The 8,178-nt window shown below is 47.0% G+C and overlaps 1 long non-coding RNA gene across 1 annotated transcript in view; it reads left to right on the top strand.

Annotated features, from left to right (window-relative positions):
* Positions 1 to 1,857: 1,857 nt before the first annotated feature.
* The window catches only part of LOC308147586, a 62,856-nt gene continuing 56,535 nt past the window's right edge, over positions 1,858 to 8,178 (top strand). The window contains exon 1 of the long non-coding RNA XR_013937162.1: positions 1,858 to 1,917. This is a non-coding gene — a long non-coding RNA (uncharacterized lncRNA). The remainder of the gene's footprint in view (positions 1,918 to 8,178) is intronic.

Below are 8,178 nucleotides of genomic sequence, written 5' to 3'. Positions count from 1 at the left end.
AGGTGGGCCGGCCTCCTCAGCCCTGGGATCTGCAGGCGAGCCGGGACTCTGAACTTCTCTGTGTGGATAAAAATTGTGTTTTTTTTCCCGACACAACACTTGTATGTGAATCAGACCAAGCTGTGGAGTGACGGCCTTTCTCTGCCTGCTGCTCCTCAGTATCTCCGCTCTGCTGTCAACACTCACACTTCCACTTCTCGGCGCCGGGTTCCCTCAGATGGCCTCCACACTCGCCCCGTATCTCGCCGCTTCTCAGCATGGCTGTGCGACTGTACGTGACGAAACTGGACGGGGTGGGGGGGGCTGAGGGCCGTTTGACCACTCGTGCTTCTCAGAAAAATGCTCCTACTCTGTTGACGTGCTACTAAAGAGCTAAACCAGCTGCTGGGAATCTCTTTAACCTGTGCAACTAATCCTGCTACTGCTAATATGCTAAAGCTGCTGTTCAACTCAGCCAAACCTGGAGTTGATGCTGCTCTGCTAAACTATTCCTGCTGCCACCCTGTTGACACTCTGCTAAATGTGCTGTTATTTTCATAAACTTGCTGCTTCTCATCTCAAGATCCGACTACTCTGCTAATCCAGTTATCCGACTAAACTTGCTTCTGCTACATTGATCATTCCGCTGAACATTCTATTATTCTTAAGACCTGATAACACAACGTGTTAAAGCTTCTGCTTGCACTCAAAAAATATCTGCTGCTTCTGCTCTGCTAAACCTTTACCTGCTGCTCTGCTTCACCTGCTCCATCTTTGCCAAACCTGCTGTTTTTTCCTGGGAGAGCTGCTCAGTTTCAGTCCTAACTTCTCGGAGTGGCGTGATTAAAAACAGGCCATGTATTTCTCTTCTGATCAGCCTTCTTCCACCTCACCCTCAGACTCAACACTTCTCCTGTGAATCAGACCAAGCTGTGGAGTGACGGCCTTTCTCTGCCTGCTGCTCCTCAGTATCTCCGCTCTGCTGTCAACACTCACACTTCCACTTCTCAGCGCCGGGTTCCCTCAGATGGCCTCCACACTCGCCCCGTATCTCGCCGCTTCTCAGCATGGCTGTGCGACTGTACGTGACGAAACCAGACGGGGGGGGGGCTGGTTTGACCGCTTTGTTTTCCTGTTTGGGGGCACCTCTCTTCTCCTGCTACGTCCCTGGAGGCCGGCCAATCGCCAGGCCTCGAGTAGAGCTGTCAAACCTCATTCTGCCAATGGCGGGTGTGGAAAGCTGGCGTGGCAGACGTCGGGAGAAAGTCGGCGTGTTGCTGTCACATTATTACAACAGTGTGTGTGTCTGTGTGTGTGTGTCTGTGTGTGTGTGTGGACAGTTGCTCGCCCGGTTTCTGCAAACAGGCCGTGAGCGTTTGCATGTTTCTTTCCATTCATTAGATTAGTGTTGTGGCTTAAATACAGGATGTCATAAATCATAATGCTCATTTAAAAAGCTCTCACACACACACATTCAGTTAAACACTCGGTGTGTGTGTGTGTGTTGTGCACATGTCGGAGGTGGACATGCTCGCGTCTCGGCGGCGCTCCCATGAATCATGGGCTCTTCTTCTCTGTTCTGAGCGCGGGGGGAAATCACATTAAGCGGAGCGCCGTGTTGGCTCACACCAGTCTGGTCTTAATAGCTGTAATTTGGAAAGCAGAGAAAAGAAGGCAGAGAATGGAGAAGAAAGCTTGCTCACAACACTAATTCCAGTCAACAAAAACACCCTCTCCAATCCCACCACATTAATTTGCATTCAAATATCCAGCAGCTAAATATGTAAGGACAAGAAAACGTGGCGTGCTATTTATACCCAGGGCTCATCTTCTGCAGGTTTACTGTGACGGCAGCTGTGTGCGGATGCAGCGTGCAGCAAAGACCTCCCACACCAACCCCGCCAGCAGCCCACCTCAGCACTGGGACGCAGAAACAGGGTAAGTGTTGGCATGCAGGAGGGCAACACTTCCTGCTCCTCTCATCAAATGACTCAGAGATTAATCTGGCCAATAGGTGGGGGGGGGGGGGGGGGGTCAAGAAAAGCACAACAAAAATGTATAAAAAAGAGACAAAGTCATTACAAAAATGATGCAAAATGTTTTTATTGGGTCAGCAGGTAGGCAGTTGCAAAGAGAACAGTTTATAAAATTCTTTATACGTAGTCACAAATATGTCCAAATGACATGCAGAACAATCTGAAAAACTTGCCGTATCCCAACCCATTATGCACAAAAGTCTTTAAAATGCACAAAATGTCCCCAAAAGATGCAACGTAATCAAACAAACTAGGAAAAACTGTGACAAAAAGACGATCCGGCTTGCAGGATATCAACTTCAAATAACTAAACGTCATAAAATGACCTCTGAAAGATGCAAAGTAAAAAAAGGAAAACTTCCAAAATAAGCATAAAAGGAAACTCGATAATCACAATGTAATCGGTAAAGAACTTCCTATATCTTTGAAAGGTGTGAAGAACTCACCTTGTGGTGTTACAGGACTGCTTCGCTCATTAACAATGTGACGACGCTCTCTTTTGGACTGAAATGCGACGTACTGTCACCGTGGGAGAATAAAGCCCGTGAGTCGGATTCACGCCTGATTTGCATCGTTTGATGACTTTTCCAGAAACTGTGATCATCACCTGCAGAGATTTGTGACTCATCTTGTCGTCCTGTTGTGTTTCTGAGCGTGGAACAACAGAGAGGCGACACGGTGGTGCAGCGGCAAACTCAGGATAAGACGGCTGTTTGATCCTGCTCTGTAGAATACCTGCTTCCTGGCGTTGACTGGTGATTCACAGATTTGGGTGCTTCTTTGTGAGTTTGTATCTGGATCTCATCTGTGCAGAGGTTTAATGGGGATTCTCCGCTGCGGAATTATCCACGCTAATGCTCCTATCGTGCTGATAATAGCATTATCTAATCCAGCGCTTTTACCCCGAGCTGTTGCGGCCCTGATCCACATAATCACACTAACTAATGCAGCAGCCGCTCCGCACACCTTCACGCTGCGGCACCGCAGACACCAGTACCGCACTGACCTGTGGCGCCCGGATCGATTCCTCAGAGCGCCATGCGGCTTCGGGACATCAACAGGAAGTGACCCACTGTCAGTGATTCTCATTCACTTAAAGTGGTTTTAAAGTCATCATGACTGGAAGTCCAGCTCTCCTGAGCCGCCCGTGAAAGAGTTAAATGAAACCTGACGGGAACATTCACTTCATTCACACACTCACACCGGAATGTACTGGCGAACCTGCGCTGGCCACCCACTGGGAGCGCTTTTTCCACGGTGGCTCTCCATCCCTGCGGTCGGCTGTGCAAACACATCGCACAGTCGCCCTCTCACTCCTCCGAGGGGTGAGGGCAGGTGAGGACAGGTGAGGGCAGGTGAGAGGCTCTCAGGATCCTGAAGCTATTCCAGCAGAGGTTAACCAGTTTGTGCCGTCACAGTGAGCAGTTATGATGTACTGTAAATTAAACCTCTACTTAATCACCTCGAATTGTACGAACCGGTTACAAAGCAGCCTGAACCCAGCCAAAATAATTAAAAAACGCTCCAAAATACGGTCTGAAAATCAGTGAGAAACTAATGTGGAGCCACTTTTGACACCCATTCAAAATAAGTCCTAAAACTTTGCGAACGTCAATTCCGGACAATTTGAAAGCGGTCTAAATCTCCTCATAAAGTCTAAAATCAGTCTCTAAAACCCAGTTCAAACTACAATTAGAATTAATTTTAAAAGTCTTAAATCAAATTACAAATCAGTTGGAACTAATCTTTATTCAGTCTGAAAGCAGACTTTGAAACCCGTTTAAACCTGGTCCAGCAAATGGTTCAAACTCTGTCTAAAAGCCAAGCAGAAGTCAGTCTAGCAACCAGGACTAAAAGCCTGGAAACCAGTCCAAACCTGGTCTAAAAACAACAGTTCTGAACGTTTCTGAATCTGGCCCAGAAAACGACCTGTACCCAGTCAACACTTGTTTGAACCAAGTGTAAACAGCAGCACAGAACCATTCTGAACTGGGTTCTGAAAGCAAGTGAAAGTGGTCTTAACCCAGATTGAAAACCAGTCAGAAACCGGTTCAATTCTTAGGAAAACAAACACGAAGTTAAAAGGCAATCTGTCGCCAGTCCAAGCTTCTCTATCTCTATTGTTTGCGTTAAATGGTGATTGTGTGTGTGTGAGGTAGTGTGATTACCGGTTGAACAGCAGTTACATTGAGAGGCGTTATAGATATGGGCCGTGAGAGGGAGATGTCCTCTCAGCACAAACACCCGTCTGTGGAGATTTCCAGCCTCTGACTCTGGACTCTTGTTTGATTTGGCCGGCTGCAGCCTGGAGACAGGGGGACGGTTGTCTTCACCGTCAAGAGAGTTTCCCTGCTAACTTTTCCCTCGCTGTGAGGCAGCAGAACCCCGGCGGGCGAGTGTCCAGGACACCAAAGCGGCATTTTGTGGAGTTATTGGCGAGGACAAAGAGGACCAGAGAGGCTGAAATAATCAAACGTTGCAGCGGGTTGTTCGCTAGCTCTCGTTTTCAGCTGCAGCGACACATTTTGTGGTGAAGTGTTCAGGTGCTTTCGGGGTGTAATTTCAGTGCTCGGCAGCCTGTGAGACCTTCACTCTGGCAGTTTGGCTGATTTCCCTCCAGCTGTGTGTGCAGAGACGTGGACGCTGCTCGCTAAATGCTAACACTGTCCCCAGGTGGCCCGCGGTTGGTCAGTCCTCCCTCCTCACCTGCTTCCCTCCCAGTTAAGAGTTTCAGTCTGAACAAGTCGACACAAACATGCACAGCAGCCTGGTTCCTCCACACAAAAACACTTTTGATTAGTTTGTGGGTTGTTGTGGAAAATCCACAAAGAGCAACTAAAGTTGGACATCCAGTCCAAAACTGCTTCACTGGCTTTAAACTGGATTACAACTGGGATGAAGGTAGTCAGGATTCAACGTAAACGCAGCTTTAAATCCAGTCTCAAACCAAACCAGAACTAGTTTCAAACCAAGCGAACCCGAATCCTGCAGAGAGCGATTAACAATTTCAGACAAACCAGATTCAAACTTGTCGAAAAATTATAGTTTGTACCTTAATGTCTACCTATTGCACTTTATTCCTATGTTTGCACAATCATATTTTCATATTGCCTGTAGAAATCTGTATTATATCATTTTAAATGTTGTACATTGTCATTATTGTTAGTCTTATAAATATGCTGATGATCTCAATAGTTTTTTCCTTCTTGGTTAAATAAAAGTTAATGCAACTAATAAAGTTAAAGTCCAATACTTTCTCCAGTTATAACTCAATTCAGACCAGTCTAGAAATGGTCAAAAAATTACTTTATACCCATTCAAAGCTATTCAAATATAATCAGAAACTAAAATCAAACCAGTCTGAAGGTAATATGAAGAGTCCAGAACTGGTACAACAGTAATCTGATGTTGCTTTATTCCAAGAGTGGTTCAGAACCAGTCACACAAAACCAGTTCTGAACTGGAACACAATGAGCCTGAAAGGTTTGAAACTGGTTTCGACCAAGTCCAGAGCCACTGTGAGTGTCGAAACCACATCTGCTGCATTCTCAGTCTGCAGCTGTTTTATTCTTTTACGAGCACAAAAATAACATTTTTACTATAGCTCATTGTATCCCCACCCCTGGCTTCACTTGGGGGGGGGGGGGGGGGATGTGTCTTTAACTGAGCCGGCGCTACAGCAGCAGCTTACCTCTCTGAGCTGAGACAGGATCTGTACCCTGCTTTGTTACAGCTCACCTGCTCGTTTGGTGTGTGTGTGTGTGTGTGTGTGTGCGTGTGCGTGTGCGTGTGCGTGTGTGTGTGAGAGAAATCCCATTATGGAGCCAAGTTGCTGCCACGCTTCCTCCGTACACACTGTGAACCCGCTGTAATCCGCTCGCACTCTCGCCATGCGTCCTTGTTTGTGACACACACACACACACACACACACACACACACACACACACACACACACACACACACACACACACACACACACACACACACACACACACACACACACACACACACACACACACACACACAAACACACACCCTGTATCCTGTACACTCGCCGGTGAGCCGTGCATCCCCGCGCTCTGTTGTGGCGCCTAGCGTGAAACGTGCCAGCTAATGATGTGGAAGGTGTGTGTGTGGATCGCTTCCAGACGTCGATTAACAGCAGACGAGCGTCATCTCTGGAAGTCGGAGGGTGAAATTGATGGTCCTCTGCCCTTTCTTTCCTCCACATTATGTTCCTGTTACACTTCAATTAAACCAATGTCAGCTCCTAATTCCAACCGTGCCACGCACTCGCGAGGTACCCAATATTCACGAGGCTCCTCTGCACTGCAAAGCACAACATAGTCCAGTTCTAATTTCCTCCAAACTCAGAATTTAAACTTGTGTTTAAATTTCGAAAAGCTCCACCCCATATGCAGCTTTCAGTTCTTAGTTAGGAATCCCGAGTCACTACTCTACTGCAGCATTGCAGCCTGTTCCAGACGTCCTCATAATTCCTGGTATTTTGGAATTGTGACTAGTTTTCAAATTGGTAAAAGCTTTTAAGTTTTTAAATTTGTATTCCAACAGAAATCTGATATTGCAGTGTGGTCCATTTGTCTCAGAACTGGGAATTATTTCCAGAGTAGTGAAAGCTACTTTCAAGGATAATATTCAGATAAACTTCATGTATGACATTGCAGTGAGTTTCAGTAAACCTTGGAACTGGGAATTCAAGATATTTCCAAAGTTCTAAAAAGGTTGAAATTCTGGGTTCTGAATTTCTAACTTGATATTCAGAATTCTAACACAACATTCCAGTCTGTCTTCACAAGTTTGGAATTTAAGTTTATGCAGGACTAATAACAAGATAATCTTAAATCCTGCACAACTGAAAGGCAACATTAACATGTTTCCCACTTATTTTTTGGACTTGGAATTCCGATTCAATTGAAGTTGAAGCTTTGCTTGAGGTGTTTTTTTCCCCCCCCAGAATTTCTCAGGAGTGACTGAAGCTTCCCAGTGAATATAGGGAAGGAATTCCGGGTTCCGGAATAACTCGAGTGCAACACCACAGTATTTTCAATTTTCCTCAAGACTCAGAATTCCCAGTTGTTATCAGTGTTGCATCGTGGTTGTAGAAAGAGCCGCATTTCCCTTTGAGGTTGAAATCCAGGGTTTGAATTTCCGAGCTTGGAATTCGACTTTCCGACACAACTGGATCCCAGCATTTGTGTCAATTTTTCTTTTGAATTATTCTTCAGAGGTGAGGAGTGGAAGCGTTTTAAGCTCCGTCCTCTTGCAGTGACAATTTGTGTGTTTGGAATTCAAAACTAGGAATTTTTGCTTGTGACTGAGTATTAACGTTTTTTTTTTGTTTTTTGGGGGGCAAACCACTTCCTGGTTTTCTCCAACCGGTAATGGATGGTGATAATCGGTCAACTGGAACGCTACAAGTCGGTCGTACCTTGTAGACGCTGGACGGCAGCATCGGCCCCAATTTCGTGCAACATGTGCTGCACTGCTGCTGTCAGATTGATCCAGGTGGGGTCTAATGGAGGGGTCCTCCCCTCCCCTCCCCTCCCCTCCTCCTTCCTCGCGTCCTGCAGGGGGCGCTGCACACTCTGCAGTACACCTGTGTGCCGGGCACAGAGGGGAGCCCATTTCACCAGTCTGTCTCTCTGCCTCGCCACTGAGTGCTCACTCACCGCGAGTGTGACAGAGGAAGAAGCGCTTTCACACACACACACACACACACACACACACACACACACACACACACACACACACACACACACACACACACACACACACACACACCGTGCTGTCCCCCTCGTCCCGCGCCACCTCCCCCCTCTCCCCCCCTGACCCCAGCGCCATCTTCTCTGTCTCATCCTTTATGCATACTGACAGCGAGCCCCTCCGTTTATGGCACTGCATAACGCTCCCTCATTACCGCCTGGACTCAGAAACCCAAACGCAGCGAGGAGGGGTGAGGGAGGAGGAGGGAGGGGAGGTGGAGGAGGAGGAGGAGGAGGAGGAGGAGGAGGAGGAGATGTAGTTTATAGTGAGGTGGAGGAAGAGGAGAGAAGAGCCAACGATGACATTCACTTTAGACAATATTCACCTGATTTATGTGCAACACTAGGAAGCTCCTTTCTGAGTGTGTGTGTGTGTGTGT

This window comes from Blennius ocellaris (assembly GCF_963422515.1).
Source record: "Blennius ocellaris genome assembly, chromosome: 24".
NCBI lineage: Eukaryota > Metazoa > Chordata > Actinopteri > Blenniiformes > Blenniidae > Blennius > Blennius ocellaris.
The sequence above is the reverse complement of the archived record's forward strand: the minus strand, read 5'-3'. Positions and strand labels throughout refer to the sequence as shown.